General features: G+C 46.0%; 1 protein-coding gene across 2 annotated transcripts in view; it reads right to left on the bottom strand.

The window, feature by feature from the left end:
* NAA50 (N-alpha-acetyltransferase 50, NatE catalytic subunit) overlaps positions 1-18,903 on the bottom strand; it is a 165,327-nt gene that overhangs the window by 36,016 nt on the left and 110,408 nt on the right. The window lies entirely within an intron of this gene.

Below are 18,903 nucleotides of genomic sequence, written 5' to 3'. Positions count from 1 at the left end.
GATATGAACATGAAAGGAGTGCAACAGAGGAAACGTTACAAGGAAAAAAAGTTAGACCAGAACACAAACTATTAATGCAAGAGTCTGGGAAGAGAAGGTGTATAGCAATTGCTGTGTAAAATTATAGCAAACATTCTACACGTTTCTCATTGGATCTTAAATATTGAATATTCCCTATTATGAAGCTCTTTAGCAAAGAACCTTTTTCAAAATATACTTTATCACTTGCACTGTTTGTAACTCAATTTAACTTATTTAATCTTGAGTTAGATATCAAATAGGTAGCTGTATCAGCCTCTCACGATTTCTCCTTAAATTGTACAAGAAATTAAGAAAATGTAGCCATAACGTCAACAGCTATCAAAAGCTGAAATAGAACAATGCTTTTCTGCAGGCTCCCGCAGCTTCACTCACTGTCCCAGGACAATAAGCTGTGCCAGTTCTGACACACTGCTCCCTCAACTCACAAGAACGATTTGCACTTTGTCATGAGTCATTTTTCAACACTTTCCAATCAATATTTAGTGTCTAGAGACCACACGTCATATTTTATTTACTGTTTTTTGCTCATTTCTATGCCTCCACCATCTGTGAAGAATGAGTTACTTACCTTAGTTAACACCTTATCTGATAGAGAATATCTAGCTGCAGATTCCTTACCCAAAATTATTCCCCAGGCATCAGACTAGATCTGGAAATGGAGCAGTCCGCATGCGCGCTGGTAGAAGCCATAACTTTGCTTCGCCTGTTGGCTGCGCCAGCAGTGACATGCACTGTGCCTATATAGGCACCACCCCAGCGTGCGGACCTCAGTTTCATGACCATTTTTATCTTTATCAGAAGAAGCACTGAGCCATACCGAGGTATTGAACCTGTGTTCAAGTGAGGTCCTCAAGGAAATGAGATGGAAATCACAGTTCGCAGAACAGCGGGGATTAGTAAGGAGTCCGCAACTAGATAATCTACCACATAAGACGTCAAAGGTAAGCACCTTGTGAAATTTGATAAAGACTTCTAGTTGCAGCTTCCTTACCTAAGAATAGATGCCAAATGAATGGCTCCTCAGAGGTGGATCTGCCGACTGTTTATACTAAAGTCCTGGAGGACCGAACAAGCAAAATGCCCATCATGCTGGAACACGGTCTAGATAGTTTTTGGCAAATGTGAACAGCAATACCCACATAGCTGCCTGACAGATGTTAAGGACTAGGACTCCGCAACTAAAGCAGTGGTCGCAACCTTGGCTCTGGTGGAGTTTCTTAGCCAGAGTGTAGCAGATTTTAATACAGAGGACAATCCACCTGGAGATGGTTCTCTTTTGCACTGCTTTGACTTTCTTCGTTCCAGCAAATCCCACAAAGATGATCGTCCAGCCGTATATCTTTAGTAGGATCAATGTAGAACATTAACACTTGTTTTGGTTCCAGGCGGTAGGGTCTCTCCTCTGTTTGGAAGGGGGAGATGGAGGAAAGTAAGTCGTAGCATAATGGTCTGTCAGACGTGAAACTGTCAACCTTGGGTAGGAAAAAGGTACGGGTTCAAAAGGACAAGTTTTTCCATGAAGTAGTGTAGTATACGAAGGGTTGACTGAAAGCACTTGCAACTCACTAACCCTACTGTCAGATGTAATAGCCACAAGAAAGTTTGTTTTGATGGTGATCAGTCGAAGAAGTTGAACACATCAGAAACAAAGTATGGTCCCACTGGGGTGATGGGAGGTGTGGGAGGAAACGTGTTGCAAGCCTTGCAGGAAGCCTATCACAACGGTTGACTTGAACAGGGAGTCTTGGTCCAGAAACCTCAAGAACACAGATGGCAGACAGGTACCCGTTAACTGTGCCCAAAACAAAGCCTAGCTGGGCGAGATACAAAGCAAACAAAATCTTCAGATAAGGGTGGAGACAGGATCAATGGAATTGGTAGTACACCAAGCCACAAATTTGCCCCATCAACAGGCATGTCTTGGTGGCGGGACACCTGGCTGCCAAGACGTCGCATGCTTGGGGAGATGGTTAGAAAACTCAGCTGTCGACGTTCAACCTCCACACATGCAGGTCGAGAGTGTGCAGGTTCGGGTGTAGAACCCTGCCCTGGTGCTACGACAGGTGATCCTCGCAAAGAGGCAACCTGATCGGAGAACTGAGATTCATGCTCAGAGTTCGGGTTATCACTCTCTCCCTGCTCAATCTAGAGCCACTAAATGACTTGAGCCAGATCGTTCCTAATCTCGTAGAGAACGCTGGGCAAGGGTGGTAACAGCTGGAAGGTGTATTGGAGTCCTGAGCTCCACTAGAGATGAAATGCATATCAGAGCAAGAGCCGCCATGGAAAATCCTGCACTTAGAAACGCTAGTCATTGTTGGCAGTGGAGAATATATCTAACCAAGTGATCCGCAAGGCATTGGCAGTAGAGTTTGTCCACCCTGGTGTTTAGAGTTCTTGCCAAATGCTGCACAACCAGGAAGAGGTCCTGAAATTCCAGCCATTTCCACAGGCACATAGCTTCCTGGCACAGGGTCCAGGACCCCACTTCGCCCGGTTTGTTGTAGTACCACATGGTGGTAGCGTTGTTGTCCATTAACACCTGAACCAGCCTCCCCTTCATGAACAGAAGGAAGGCTTTCAATGCCAAGCGTATCATGCTCAACTGAGCCTCCACCGAGAGCAGAGTCCTCTCATCTCTACCTCCCCCAACCCAGGAGGGACACATCTGACCACAGAGTTCGGGGTGGGGTATGGCAAGATGTCTGCCGCTGGTCCAATTGCAGTGAATTAGCCACGACTGCTGGTCTTTTGCAATTCCCAATGTTGGCTGGACCAAGTCTGAGATATTTCCCTGATGCGGAATCCACTGGGTCTTCAGGTCCCACTGCAATCCCGCATATGCCAACGGGCATGATTCACCAGGAGGATGCATGCGGAGGCCCAGCAGCCTCAGTCTCACCGAAATCCAGGATAGAGGCCGAAACATCAGTGGTATAGCCAGAATATCGTGGACTCGCTACACCAGAGGATAGGCACAGAACTGCTGTGTCCAGAATGGCTCACATGAAAGGGAGCATTCAAAAGGGAGTCAGGTGGGACTTCGGCACACTGATCCAGAACACCAGCGAATATAGGAGGTCCGCTGTAGTATGGAGGCAGGAAATGACTGCCTGGAATGAGCCCTCTTTCAACAGCCAGTCGTCTAGGTAGGGGAAGACTGGAACCCCCTGACCTTCGCAGATGGGCTGCGACCACCACTATCACTTCCGTGCACACCAGAGGGGTGCTGGTAAGGCTGAACGGGAGAACAGTGAACTGAAAGTGCTCGTGACCCACCATGGACCACATGTAATGCCTGTGGGCTGAAAAGTCAGAAATATGCATCCAGCAAGTCCAACACTACCACCAGTCTCCAAAATCTAGGGCAGACAGGACCTTAGCCAGAGTGACCATTTTGAACTTTTCCTTTTTCACAAGGTAGTTGAGGGTAAATGTAAGGAAAAGGGGTGTATATCTTATGTGGTTGTGCAACCACACCGTGGGATACACTTACCAATCACTTTAGGACCCTTAGGTTTCATTTGTCAAACCTTCAGCTGAACCGGGAGTTAGCTGTGGCTCTGAGCAGCAGACTTACACAAAGAAACAAGTGTGAAGTATTTAAATAGCACCAAAACAATTGAAGAAAAAAAGGCAGGACACCAAAGAAATAAGAACCAAATTTATAGGAGGCTTTGTACACCACAACGAAACAAAACCACCTGAACGTTCCGCAGATATAGAATTTACAAGGTATAGTAATCGCAGCATTTCCAACAACCTTGAACAAGCATTGGCAAATACAATGAATTTGACACTTGGGAACTTCTTCAGCAAAAGTTGGGCTAGATGTAATTCGGTCACTTACACTTTAGGAGACCAATTCCAGTAGGGAGCCAGTCAGGGAGACCAGCAATGTCCTCAGGCTGTTCCAGGCAATTTTATCCTTTGCAGAGCTTTCCTTCAGAAGTGGCCCTGACCCAAGGAATGAAGGATGCTATGGATGCGATGCGGTCGACGGAGGTCTTGCTACAACTACTCCTCTGTCCACGAAGGGGGAGAGAGGATCCTAGTCGAAGGGCCTAAGAATGCATTGTCTTTCAATCAGAGCAGGCCTTTGAGTCATGGTCTGGATCCAAGCACCAAAGGATGACCAAGAGTGCAAACTACACGTTGGTCTTCCATACTAGATCATTCTTGCTTACCATGACCATAGTAAACTCAGACAATCTAATGCATCATGGAGAATTTGCATTCAGATACTATCAAATGCTTCGAGAATGTAAGGGACCCCCCCCCCCCCCCAAGAGAAAGCGAGGGGGCATGCCCCCCCAAAGAGAAAGCAAGGGGGCACGCCCTGCCAAAGAGAAAGCAAGGGGGCACGCCCTGCCAAAGAGAACACAAGGGGGACAGAGGTGGGCGCGCTACGCAAAAGTGAACGCGAGGGTCGCACTCTGCCAAAGTGAACGCGAGGGTAGGGGGTGTCGCCAAAGAGAGCCAGGGAGTCGCCAAAGAGAGCCAGGGAGTCGCCAAAGAGAGCCAGGGAGTCGCCAAAGAGAGCCAGGGAGTCGCCAAAGAGAGCCAGGGAGTCGCCAAAGAGAGCCAGGGAGTCGCCAAAGAGAGCCAGGGAGTCGCCAAAGAGAGCCAGGGAGTCGCCAAAGAGATCATCTCCTTGCAAACTGCCAAACTGTTGTGAAGATGTGTAAGCAGGATAGCTATATTGCTGATAACCTCCCCTGTTGGATGGAAGGCCTCTTTCTCAGGTGCCCCAAAGGGGCACTTTCGCATCCTCAGCAACTTAGCTGTATCTGTATCGATGGCTTGTAAAGCCTCATCCAATTGCTTGCCAAAAAAGGCTTCCCCATCGAAAGGGAGGTCTAGTATCCCGTTTTGGTGCTCAGGCCTGAATGAAATAGACTTTAGCCAACCCTGGCGGTGTAACACAGCAGCACCTGCAAGTTGTCTAAATGCCGTAGTTACAATATCCACAACACAGTCGATCGTCTTGGATGAAGTGCGTTCTTCCTGGAGAATCTTCTTAGCCTCTGCTTTTCTGTCCTTCGGAATCGGACGCAGATACAGTGCGATATCAGACCACAGTTAGTGGTCAAACCGACCAAGAACAGCAAGTATTTGCTGCCCTAACTGTCATGCGCTGACATAGATGAAAATCTTTCCTATGTTATCATGGCACCTACCTTCCTTGTCCGGAGGCTCTGTGAGAGATGCAGATTGTTTTTGATCTACGCTGTGCCGCCTTGGAGAAAACTGAATCAACCTTCAGGTGACCACTCAAGCAAGCAGGAGCTTCTTCTGCAGCTTTGCACTTTTTATCAAGTGGAGAAGGACCACAGTTATTGTGGCTGGAGTCTTCAGGACTTTTAAGCCCTGTTCCCAGATGTAACTTGCAATGGGCATGGCTCTTCTGAAAAGGCTCTTTCAAATCATAAAGAAAGCAGTCCGTCTGCATGGTGGGCATGGGTCGATCAAACCCCTTTGCTGCTCTTTCAAGCAAGTTGAGGAAACCCCCAATGTCTTTGGGTGGGGAACCCACTGCAGTTGGAAAAGGAAATAATTGCATAGGAATGAGATAATCATACCATTCTTGGTGGGGGTCACAGAGCTCACCCTCTTCTCGATCATCAGAAGTTGCCGGATTGTGAAGAGAAGGTTGTGGTGTATGACAGACTAAAGTAGGCAACAATAGTGGTGTTTGTTGCGGAGTAGTTGAAAGCAGTAGGAAAGTGCCCCTTTCTGCATGGATACCCCCCAACTTCTTGCCAGAAACCGGATGCCAACTTGACCCAATGTGCTGGGATCCTGCTAACCAGGCCCCCGCACCTGTGCACTTTCCCAAAACTGTACCTTTGTACCCACAATTGGCACACCTCTGGGTCACATGCATGTCCCTTGTAAAAGGTACCCCTGGTACCAACTGCCTTGCGACCAGAGAAGGCCTCTGAGGGCTGCAGCATGTATTTTGCCACCCTCAGAGGCCACTCACCTTAACCACCCAACCCTGCCATTGCAGGCTGCATGTTTTGGTGCAGATCAAACTGAAGAGACCACATGGCACACATCTGTGTGCCATTGCCACCAACACTGCCCGTGGCGTGGGTAAGTTACTCCTCTAGCAGGAGTTACTTGCCAAAACGCAGGGTGCACCATACCCAGATGAGGGCATAGCAACAGGAGCAATATGCCCCTACAGTGTCTGTGCCAGTGCAGTGAAGCAATTTTAAATGCATGGGCTGGACGTTTGTCAACAAATTCCACAGCTCCATGATGGCTTTACTGGAGTTGGTTATCAAACTTCAGAGCACATTAAACCCACATCTTGGACATGCCCCCTGAAAAACAACCCTAGTGTGGTTCCTGACTGGCTCCCAGCCATCTGCCACCACCAGACATGTTTCTGGACCCCAGGGTCCTCTAAGAGGGATCTTCAAAAGCCTGCCGCCTTTGTTAGCTTCCCACAGTCTTTTGCTGCTATCAACTGGCTCCCACCAGTTCTGACCCACATTTTGGGCATGAGAATCGGTGGGAAAATCTGGCCAGGAAGGGAGGTGTGGCAACCTTGGCCTACCGCACTTGAGGGGTGGGGTTGTCAAAGTGAAGGCCACCTCTCAGTCGCCACCATCTTGAAGATGGGGGACCCCTCCAATCAGGAGGAGGCCTATGTCCGCCTACCACTGGAGGGTGGCATACTAGAGGGTATAGACACCCAAGGGAAGGAACCCAATGGTACCAACTGGCACACCCCTGCAATGCCCCTAAATCTAGTATTTAGGGGCACCCCTGAACCTTGCATCTTCAGATTCAATGTGATGAGAAGGACCGGAGAGCTGTGATGCAGAAGGACAACTACAACTGCTTGGGCCTCTGCTCTACCGGCCTGTCTCCTGTTCCGAACACCCTGCAAGCTGAAACCGATGTATCCTACAGCCAGCTGCCTCCAAGAACCCCGGCGACCAGCCCTGCCTTCCCAAAGAACTTTGATCACCCATGGACACCAGATTTGCCCAACACCAAGCCAGAACTCCAGATCCAGCCGGATTTGAAAGTCTGCACTACTCTGCACCAGACGCCCATGTCCAGAGTTAGACTGATTTGCATATGGCTGGGTTCAAACTGGAACGGCATGGTGAGCAAAAAAATGATGGATTTAGGCCGGGGGGACAAGCCAGAAATCTGGTGGAAGGCTGGGAAATCTACCGCAACCTACCTGAGTGTGCCTCAGCTTTTGGCGCATCCAAGTCCTTTGTGCCCGCAGCGTCTCCCTCCCGCCGTCGCTTGCTGTGGTGACCGCTGTGTGGGGGGGGAGCGCACGCCAGAACCACATCTCCCAGGATCCCCTGGGGCCGGAAACCCGCTGCCAGCGCGCCCGGAGGCGCTACTTAATGGACCCTGACCGTCGCGGGTAGCGCGCGGGTGGCGCCGGGAGAAGCCCGGGACAAGGGCCGGACCGTCTGTGGCCGTCAGGGGCAGACAGAGGCAGGGCAGGGCCACCCCCTTTTGGCCCACACTATTGACTCTCTGTATTGGCCTTGTCTCTGTATTCTAGCCACGTTTACAAATCATTAAGGACAGTGGCTACAGCTGCCAACACTACGGCTATCATCTATTACAAAGTCTGCACCCCGCTTCCTCGCTCGGATCTGGACACACCACCCCCCACGAAGCGAAGTGAGGTGAGTGCATACCTTCATCATGGGGAAACGTTCCGCCACAGCTTCTGGCCAGGGTCCCAGATGTCCTCCTATTATTACATCTACCTTGGAAAACATGCTAGAAAACGCTTTCATGTTGGTCACTTCCGAAATTGAGGACACGGAACGGAGACTATCTTTGGGTCAAATTACACTGCCGTCTCCAACGTCCCGTGGTATCGTTGCTACGGACCCCACAACCCCTGTGCCTTTAACACCTAATAAAATAGTTGGTAACCCCACCCATCATGGAAATCCATCCAGGGTTACAGAGGCCAATGAGGCCATTATTCCCACTGTCGAAATAGCTGACTCCCAGCCGGAGATGGAAGATGCCCACCTTACTGTTAAACCGGCTTCAAATAACAAGCCCTCTGGGGGGAAAAGGAAGAATGGCATTATCAAAGCACCTACTGCCAAAAGAAAACAACCCCCTCGCAACATCAAAAGCCAACCGACTCCCCAAAGTATGTGGTCACGAGGGAAAACTACCGCAAACGTGGATCTTGTTAGTGCAAACATACACTCACATGGCCTAACCAACAGCACCGCTGATGTTACCATAATCACAGTTGAAACGAACTCCATATGTACACAAACCGAGTTAATAACGGCTAACAGCATGTTGGGAAGGCCTACTGAGAACCTAATTGACACTATTGTGGACTCTACTTTTAAACAATTGAAAAGTCTAATGGACAAACAGTTTAATCTCATTTTTAAACGCCTGGACAGGTTGGAGAGCCTAGTAAAGAAAGAAGACACCAAGAGGAAAGGGACCACGATTATTGATCAAATTAGGGGTGAACGTTTACTAAAGGATATGGAGGCTATCAACAAGGGCACTCAAGGCGGCTGTGGTAAATGTATCACAACTAGCGTAGATAATGCACGCGCTAAATGTAATGGCAATAAGGAGAGTTTGCCCCACAGCCCCCTAACAAGTAATTTGGCCATCTCATCACCCCTGTTAAAAGCTCCTGTGACCAACGAACCCTCCCGTCATAACCCATCTCTAGGGGCTGTCCCTCCCTCCCCCTTTGAGACAGCACCCTTAAACTTAATGTCACATACCAATCACGAGCCCACTCCCCCTACCCGGTCTAAAAAACATGCTGTTGCGGTACTTAATTTGCCGCCAGAAGCATGTCCTTATGTTTTAATTTTAGCCGGAGTACCACATTTGCAGGAAAATCAAAATGAGTCTTGGGATCAACTTAACAAATGTATTGATTGGTTATGTAAGTTTAAGGGGATGGGCATGGAGATTGCTAATGAAATTTTGATGGTGAGACGGGTAGGCTGGGTCGGACCCTCGACAAAAAACATCACAGGGGACTGTAAAGTCGTGAATTTTAGGTATCCTTCCCTGGTAAAAAGCATATTAAAACACAACTTTATTCATCCCAGCATTGCAACTGCTATAACTTCTTTACCACTAGGCTTCTTTTATAAACCACCCCAAATTAATAGTCATCCCGCTACTTCGATATATCCCGTACAGAATCGGTTCAATGTCCTGACTGATTTAGAGGGTCAGGACTGACTCACGGGCAAACTTTTAAACACTACAGTACAGCCTTGGGAGGTATTAACAGCTAACCTGCCCATGGATAAAACCATCCTAACCAAGAACACTCAAACAGTCCACCCGGCAGAGTATCCTCCCCCTAATTCTGCCATTTGCGAACCCATGTCTCCCGATCAACAATTAAAAATTTTAAGCTGGAACATCGCAGGCCTAAAATCAAAATTGAACATAGTAGAGTGGACACAAATGGTCAGCAGTTTCGATGTTTTGATGTTTCAGGAGACATGGAGCACTACTAGCTTGTTATTTGAGGGTTTTGCATGCTTTAATAGTACTGCTCCTACTCCCGATGCTGGTAGACCCAGCGGGGGCCTATCCACATGGATAAAAATCACCGCAGGAAGTAGCATTAAACCTCTGGAAACAAATGACAGTCATTTTCAGGCTACAATATATTCGAACGGGATCACGATATGTTTTATAAATTTTTATAATAATGATTTTAAATCACTGCCAAATAGGAATTTTCTCTCTTTATTTGATTTTATTGATGACATGATAGAGGGTAATGGGCCCGGGAAACTGGATGGAATTTGTTTAGGGGGCGATTTTAACGCTCATTTGTATAAAAGACCGCACAACATCACAGCCTCATCTCCTACGATAATTCCTTGCAAAAGAGGGGAAGAATTGCTTAACCATCTATCCTCTAGGGATTTAACCAATGTTATGGAAAAAGCTGGTGGTATACTCGATATTGAGCAACCACCCACTTTTATAGGCCGCGGTTGTTCATCAATCATTGATTATGTTTTTATATCATCGGCCCTTGAGAATTGCCTAGTTAAGGCTGAGGTCCTACCAACTAGTTACAGCGACCACAGCCCCATATTGACAATCATCCAATTTGTCAATAAAACTATCTAACGAAAAGAAATAGGGGCTAGGGATTTGGCCGTATCTACCGATAAACTTGGAGTAATCTGGAAAGGAATAGATAATAAAGCATTACTCGCGCAAATTATAAAACTCTATCCTTCAATGGTGGAAACGTGCCTGTCCAGCGACTCCCAAGACAGAGATTGTCGAGGCCTTTATCGGGTTGTGCTCTGCTATTAAAAAGGAAATTTCAAAACCTATCAGGCAACAGAGCAAGAATAAAGGATGGTTTGATGGGTCCTGTTCACGGGCAAATCGGGACCTCGGTAAGGCATTGGCCGAAAAACCGCGGAATATTACGTTGGTTTCGGCCTTGAGAAATCGCTATAAAAAAGTAATTAAACTACGCACAGATGAGATTTTGAAGGAGAGGTGGGACTCACTGGCACGTACTGCCGCGCTCAAAGATGTAACTGGGTTCTGGGGCGAGGTAAAAGCTCTGAGGTCCATGGGATCCAATTTAACCCCCATTAACTAACATACCAAGTAAATCATGGGAGGAACATTTTGCAAAAATATATGCAGCCCCTGTATCAACTGTCGCTCTCTCTTGCCCTGTACCAAAGGTTGATATATCTATTCTTGAGGTGGAAGATGCCATTATCCAAAGCGCAGGGAATAAAGCCCCAGGCCCTGATGGCCTATCCATCGACCTAATTAAATCCGAACTAGACTTTTGGTCCCCACTGCTTTGTAACGTTTTTAACAAACTGTCTAACACCAAAATCCCAGAAACTTGGTCAAGCAGCATCATCGTACCCATCTTTAAGAAGGACGATAGATCAAACCCTAGCTGTTACCGCCCTATATCTTTAATAGATAATACATTGAAAATTCTGGGCCGGGTGATCTTTAATAAAATCAGACTTTGGGCAGAGGAAAACCAAATTTTACATTCCTGTCAGCTGGGATTCAGAAGCAAAGTGGGAACTGTGGAACAATGTCTGAATTTAAACCTCATATTAGACAAGTACACCATTGCTAAAAAAGTCCCTTTGTACCTCGGCTTCATGGACTTATCAGCGTTCGATCTCGTCAATCGATCAAAACTATGGGAGATTCTCCTAAATTACGGATTAGATGAGTCACTTGTCTATTTCCTGGCACATCTGCATAGAGACCTCAAAGCCCGTGTCAGGATAAACAATGGAGAGGTCTCCGGGGATATTTTAATTGGTAGGGGGGTCAGACAAGGCTGTGTCTTGGCCCCCCTACTTTTTATTCTTTATATAAAAAAATTAAATAAATCCCTGTCTAAATCCACATGCGATGTGCCGAAAATCAATGGCAATTTACTCCCAGTATTGTTATACGCAGATAACGCGGTCCTGATGGGCCGCACACCTAAAGCACTACGTACTTTAATCACGGGCTTTGTCTCCTTTATGGCTGGTTTGGACTTATGCACTAACTTTAAAAAGTCATATATCATGTAGTGCGGCCCAACTAAATATCGCATCAATCATATAGCCTCAGGAGAAAACATCCTAAAAAGCACTAGCACTTTTCCGTACTTGGGCCTGATCTTTTCAGACACTGGTTCATGGGACACACATGTAGTGCATGGCAGAAACAAACGCGCAAAGGCAGTTAATTCTATTAGCTTACAACAGCCAAAGAGAGCTGAGGTCATGGTGCCCCTAATACAGATCTATAAATCTCAATGCCTACCTACCGCAACATATGGCTCTGAGGTGTGGGGGTACACAAACAGTAGTGGCATCCAAAGAGAAGAAAATAGATTCTGTAGAAAGATTTTGGGGGCTCAAATTTCATCACCCACCTACATATGCCATAAAGAGCTAAACTTGTATTATGTCGAGGATTTTATCAAGTCCCGGCCAGCTTTGTTCTGGCTGAAGATATGGCAAAATCCGGCTGCAATTTTAACACAGGAAATAATCAATGACTGCCTCAAATGTGATAGGGGCAGTTCTATACCGTGGCTTAACGCTGTAAAGGAAAGCTTAGCTAGTGTAGAATTGGAACACATCTTTTTTGACCGTTCAAACACAGAGGGCGTGAATATTAAGACATTGAGAGAGGCATTATTTGACTCATACCGAAGGGAAAGAGAATGCTCAGAGCTTCTTAAATCTTCAATAATCAGATATACTTCCATCTCGCCTAGCTCAGGTTATAAGAAAGATACACTACAGGAATATCTTAAAAAGAGTATCGGAAGATGGAATAGGAGCCTGCTCTTTCGCCTTAGGGATGGAAGGATGGAAGTATAAAATACTCCCTTTGCTTCCCTCTTGGTTTTAATAAAAATGTAGAGCACTTACTCTGCCCTTGTGGGAACGGTCAAAAACAAACAATTCTACACTTCCTTCTTTTCTGTAACTTTTATAATAGTTACACTAAACAGTATTTTATTCCTTATTTTAAGTCACTTTCTATCACTGACCATAAAATGGCATATAACGAAATACTACGGTTAGGAAGTGATATGATGATTTTTAGAGTAAGTTCTTTTTTATATTCCGCGGTTCGCTCACGGAAAACAATGGATATCATAGTTTGTATTACACCTGTTTTTCCTGTTACTTAATTTTTTTTGCTTACAGCTTGCTCATTTGCACATGGTTATAGTTAGACTGTTGTATGCATAGTATGTATACTGAAATTGTGAGCATGTTTTTATTCTTGTTTTATGTTTGTATTTTTATCTTATTGGTGGTAATGACTTGTACTTTTATGGATATTTTATCCGAATAAAGACCATTTGACTTGACTTGATGGATTTAGGCCCAGATCTCTCTACTGGGGTGAATGTATGACATTGTTCTGCATTCTGTCCATCAACTGTTTTTGCAGAGTTAGTGGTCCAACATCCCAGTGAGGTCCCCCCAGCAATCCAGACCTGTGTTCCAGCATTGGACTGCCTCCACCGACCTTCTCCTAGACGACTGCAGTCTCATCCTGAAGGGTTCCCCAAACCATGAACAGAACCGGTGAGAAGAGCCAGACCGCCCCCCCCCCCCCTCCAACCTCCTTATCCCAAAAAGATTACTTACCTGTAAACCTCACTCTTTGTTCTTTCCTTCCACAGGATTGTAGGATGGTTTTCTCTGAAAAATCCAGCGTGTTGAACTGTCTTGTACTGCAACAAAAGTAACTTAGTGCCGTTAAAAAAGGTGACTTGTTTACGCATGTCCTGTATTGCTTAAATTGTTAGGAGTTTATTTCATGCCAAACTAGAAAAGTAACTGCAAAGTAATTTGAAAGTAATTTCAATTAGTTTGAGGAGCATCTTTGTTTCGGTGCTGAAATTCAGTGTTGAGAGGGATTTTTCCATTCTGTCCTTCGGAGCCGATGTTTTAGGTGCCGAAGGCGTGCCGAGCCGGAGGACGGGGTGGTCGAAGCAGAGTCTTGTGCCTACCATGGCCGAGTGGCAGTGGTGGCCTGGAAGCCCTTTGTTTAGTGAAAGCAGGTTTTGTGGGCAAAGCAGTTTTGGTACTCACGGCACCTTGACAGGCTGGGACATCGCGGGACTCCAGTTCAGAATCTGAGTCCTGGACAGCAAAGGCATCTTATGCTGCCAGTGCTTCCATTTCTTCTTCAATATCTTCGCTGAAGAAATCAGGGGAGTCTTAGATACTTTGCTTCTGAATTTCTCTTCGACACGTCAGACATTCCCAGAGGGTCTTTGAGAGAAATTAGGGAGAGACGTCCGTTTTTTTTCTAGTGCTCCAGAGACCGGCACCTTGTGAAGGTCGGTGCGTGGATATTTAGAGTGGCACTGAGAGTAGAACTGGAACAGAGCCATTTCAATCGTCAGAATACTCAATTATGTTTTCTTAGAGTATAAGTTAATGAAAACAGGATGGGCTCAAAGGCCGCGGTTGGAGTACTCTCGATTGAACTAGAAACGTTTTCTGGTTTTCTGCAAGTGCAGGATGGAAGCGGGTTAAAAAAAAAAAACAAAAAAAAAAAAAAACAAAAAAAAAAACCATACCGACACTGGTACAGTGGGCTGCCTGCCGAAGGGACCCCAACGAATGGTCTTGAACCTGGGTACCACAAATCACGTCTGAACCAGATGGTGGAAAGACAACAATCTAACAATGGAGTTGAGGCCCACGCACACTATCGACGAAAGGAGTCACCTTACATTGTGACTGGAAAGACGGCTTAGAAGAAAAACTTGCAAACATACAGACCCAACACTAGATGGCAGGCGTATGCAAAGCACATGCATCTACAGCTCTCTTGACTAGAACAATGGGGTTTTTTCTACTGTGCTGGAGCCGGTGTTAGGAACTGGCATGGAAAGGAGGCAGAGTTGAGACTGGAGACCGAGGCAGCCCCTTAGGGGGCTTGGAGGGTCAAGCTGGTGCAAAGTAACCATCTTAACATAATTCAGGTGGAGAACCGCTTGGCTCCGTGGGGCTCGCAGACACGCAGAGGGAGTCTACAGGGATCCAAAGAGTCTGCACATGGCCTTGCGGAAGCCTGGTTGTGCCGGAAGAAGCTGTCAGAATGGCTCCAAAGTTGATCGGCTTTGGGAGCAAGATTGAGACACATGGTGCTGCCCCTGCATCATCCTGCGGACTGAGAGTAGTGGGAATGGGCCAAAATCCAGCTTGGATTTTAGTTTTTTTCTTCAACTTACCTGAAGACTTTGATAGAGTTGAAGACAGACTTCTGGAGTGACTCCTCAGACATCTGGATCTCAAAAAGGCACTGGGACTGGGACGGAGCTTTCAACTTAGACCAATCTTCCGGTGCTTGGTAATGTAGTTTTGCCATGCAGACTCAGACTAAAGTGTCATTGAGGCATATTAACTGCAGGCCTTAAATCATGGCTTGACCCCAGAAACTACAAGAAAGTTGGAGGAGGATCTGTCCGACACTTGTGTGCGACAGTCCTCACGGAACGTAAACTGTCATTTTGGGAGGCAACATGTCCCTTGCACACAGAACAAGTGAATTTTGATAGAAACAGGTCTCAGATGAGGTAGCTCTCGATCCGCATCTGGTGGTGCAGAAAGTAAACTGAAGTCAGTGTGCGGGAGTGGGGCCTATATAGTGTCTGCATACCAGGTCTGTAAGGATCAGTGCGGAGCTGCGTGGTGCTACTAACCAGCATACAGAGGTACTGGTGAAAACTTACCTGATCCAGTCTCACGCCTGGGGAATATTAAAAAAAGAAAATGAATTTGCAGCTAAAAGTCTCCATCAGAATGAGGGTGCATGTTGGGCAAAAGAATAATTTGTTGAACTGCTACCCAAAGTGACTGCCAGTGGTTAGACAAATTGCAAGCAATCCTCCCATCACCTTTTTAATGTCTGCAGCAAAGAAAAACCTCACTTCTAACAGGGACAGTGGACTCCCCTTGTAAAGATGCAACAATCAATTGTGAAGACTGTAAGAAATTGTGTTATTTGTGGGGTGGGTGGGGGGTACCAAACTCAAGTCACAATCCTTGTCACGGTGCCCCATGGCACAGAGCAGACAAGCTTAATTTAGAGGCAATGTGTAAAGTATTTATGCAGTACTAAAACAGTAAAAAAATAAAAATAAAGCTAATAAGCAAAACCAAAATGCCAAAACAAGTTAGAAAAGTACAAAAATGACAACTCAAGAATGGAAACCAAATACATGAATTTTGAAAGATGTAACTCAAAACCGTGCCAAGAAGCACAAAATTCCAATAATGGTCAACGGTCACTATAGAACAGGACCTAAGCTCAATCTGACACTGGCAGCGGCGGAGCACAGGTTGAATACCAACTAGGTTTGTACTGGGCAAAATATTATACCTTCCAACTTTAGACCTTTGAGACTCAAACCACCACAGGAGTACACTTCAAACAAAACACCCACCAGGAAGTCAATGGAGGCACTTAAGAGACTCAGAGCAGCAGGCAAAGGCCTCTTGAAGCTGGTTGTGTACCTGTACCTTTTTTTGTATTTCTTTTTTTTTAGTATGTATTTAACATTTTCAGACAATAAGTAACAATACAAGAGCATAGGATGGTGACTGCAGATTTCTTCATAACTCATTTGCAAGGATACAATAGAATATATCTCAGTTCCAAGGAAAGAAACCATGTCCACGTAGGAGCAGAACAGGAAGGGAAAAGGAGTGCAAAAATCAGTATAAGCAATAACAGAATATCTATCAACCGTGGGAGGATAGAAGAACCCAGATAGCATCCCATGTGAATCGCCCACAACAAGAACAAAGGTCCAACACCACCCATAACAGTACGTGACCCTTGATCACATCCTACAGTTGTTGCAGGATATACATTGGCCACCGTGGGGCATAAACACTTCGACATGCCACCCACTTCTCTAATCACAATCCAGAGGAAGCGATGGTGTGGAGATCCCACCAAGGATTGGGAGTGGATTGGGTCAATCTATTGACTCCTCACTGTGGTTCCCCCATGCGATCAATTAGGTCGTCCCAATGGTCAAGTTCTCTCCGCAAGTGTTCCTGTAGCTTGAACAGTTTATCAGCCATTTGACTCTGGGAATCCACTTCCTTGTCTTGGGTACAAAGGTGAGAGCCAGTCTTCTGGGATCTTCTTAGGTTGAGTAAGTTTCTAATCTTCTACAGGTGTAGAAGTGTTTTGAAGTAGGTGCCTGGAGAGGTCATCTTTATTCCTTGCACAGCTAGTTGGTAGGAATGAACCCTGGGCATGCTGTAACCAATGGGGTAAAGGTCCCCAGGGATAACCCTACCCATATAGAGCATTTTCAAGATGGCAAAAGTCTTAAAATCATACTAAGCTTTGAAGGATGGGCGTGTGTAGGTAGAGGACTGGGGTAATCCCAATATCCCTCCACATCTAACAAAAGCCAGTTTGAGGCAGTCCCTGTACCTGCGCATTTCCCCCCCCCCCCCCCACCCCCCCCCACCCCACCAATGTCTAATAGGACAAATCAGTCTTCCGGCAACTACACAGTGGACACAGAAGAAATGTCCTCTCTCCTTGTAGTGGTATCTATGAGTTATATGTAAAATCGAGCAGACCTGTCAAGCAGGTTTGACCCTCCAGTAGGATTTAATACGAAGGTCATAAATAGGTCCACTGTGATTGGAGCCTGCCTGCGTGATAAATGAATAGGGCAGGTTTGGCTTTTATCTTCTTCTGCTTGTGATAAAGTAAGGCTGATTGAAGTTAATCAAGTTGCAAAGCCCAGGACATCCTGTGAACCGAGCACAGCACCTCCCCACACCCAGAGCGTTTTGTCCCAGTCTTTGGAGCCACTTCATTCCTCCAAGGGGCTATTCAAGTATCAGGTAATAGTTTGAGGTCATGCAAACCGAGCTCCAGAGGCTTTAGGCAGGGAAAGGCTAACTTTCCAAAAGTAGCCTTTCCTTAATAGTTATACAAAATTCAATGTTCTCATTAAATTGGATTTTGTATAACTATAAGTGTCTTAGACTACATATATATACATATATATATATATACATACATATATACATATATACATACATATATACATATATATATACATATACATATACATATATATATACATATACATATACATATATATATACATATATATATATATATATATATATATATATATATTCTCTACTTTTAAATATCATGTACTCTACATTATGTGCAATAATGCTGCCCTAGGGGGACTTCGAAATGTTTAAAAGGAAGGTTTCGACCTGTTAAAAGTGGTTATTTTCACAGGTCGAATTTGCAGTTTTAAAACTACAACAGCTTGGTCACAGATGGTAGGCCTGCAGTCATATTTGCATTGACACTGCAGTGGATGGCACAATGGGTTTGGCAGTCCACAACTGACATTTAACTTACAGGCCATGGGTACACTTGGTACCATGTACTAAGCTATTATAACTAAGTCAGATATGCCAGTTAGGGGTATACCAATTTCATCATGTCAAAGGGGAGGGGTCGGGGGTTTAGGGAGCAGAGGAACTTTACCACTAGTTATCAATGGTAATATGCACAAAGTTCGACAAACATCAAAAATAGGGCTCAGCACGCTACAGAAGCTCAGAGGCCTGGGAGGGTGATATGGGCCCACTGGAGGAGGACTGGACGGAGGCCATGGTTTCCCGACAGGGGGCTGCTATAGCCGTACGTCTGCACCTTATCCAGCTCAAGTACCTTCATCAGGTATACTTCACTAGGGTTCGATTGTGGAGGGAGAGTTTGGTGGCCTCCCCTGTGTGTCTCAGATGCGAACGGGAGGAGGGTACCCTGATGCATACAGTCTGGCACTGCTCTGCCTAGGCACGACTCTGGAGGCAGGTTATGGCCTGCCTCAGAGGTGTTGGGCTGGGAACTTACCCGCTTGCTGAGGCTGGTACTCTTACATGTTATGGACGGGGTTGGGGCAACATATACATACGCCATCTTATGCTGCTGGGGTTCACTCTGGCTAAAAGAGATATTGCCAGGGCATGGAGGGCCCCAGCAGTGCCCTCAGTGTCTGCTTGGAAGAACAGGCTTGACTTAGGAATGGGCCTGGAGATTCCCATTTTCAAAGCAAGAGGGTGCCCGCTCAAACATTTTAAAATATGGAAGCGATGGGCAGACTACCGAGGCTTGGAGTTGGAGCCAGTCTCTACGGCAGGGACCCTTGACCCGGCTTAAACCTCCATTGTGTTGGTGCAGGACATAGTCTTATGTGTAATGGAGGGCCACACTTATTGAAGGAGGTGTTTTTTCTATTAATATGCTGCTCTG

Source organism: Triturus cristatus, chromosome 8, assembly GCF_964204655.1.
Source record: "Triturus cristatus chromosome 8, aTriCri1.1, whole genome shotgun sequence".
NCBI classification, from domain to species: domain Eukaryota; kingdom Metazoa; phylum Chordata; class Amphibia; order Caudata; family Salamandridae; genus Triturus; species Triturus cristatus.
The sequence above is the reverse complement of the archived record's forward strand: the minus strand, read 5'-3'. Positions and strand labels throughout refer to the sequence as shown.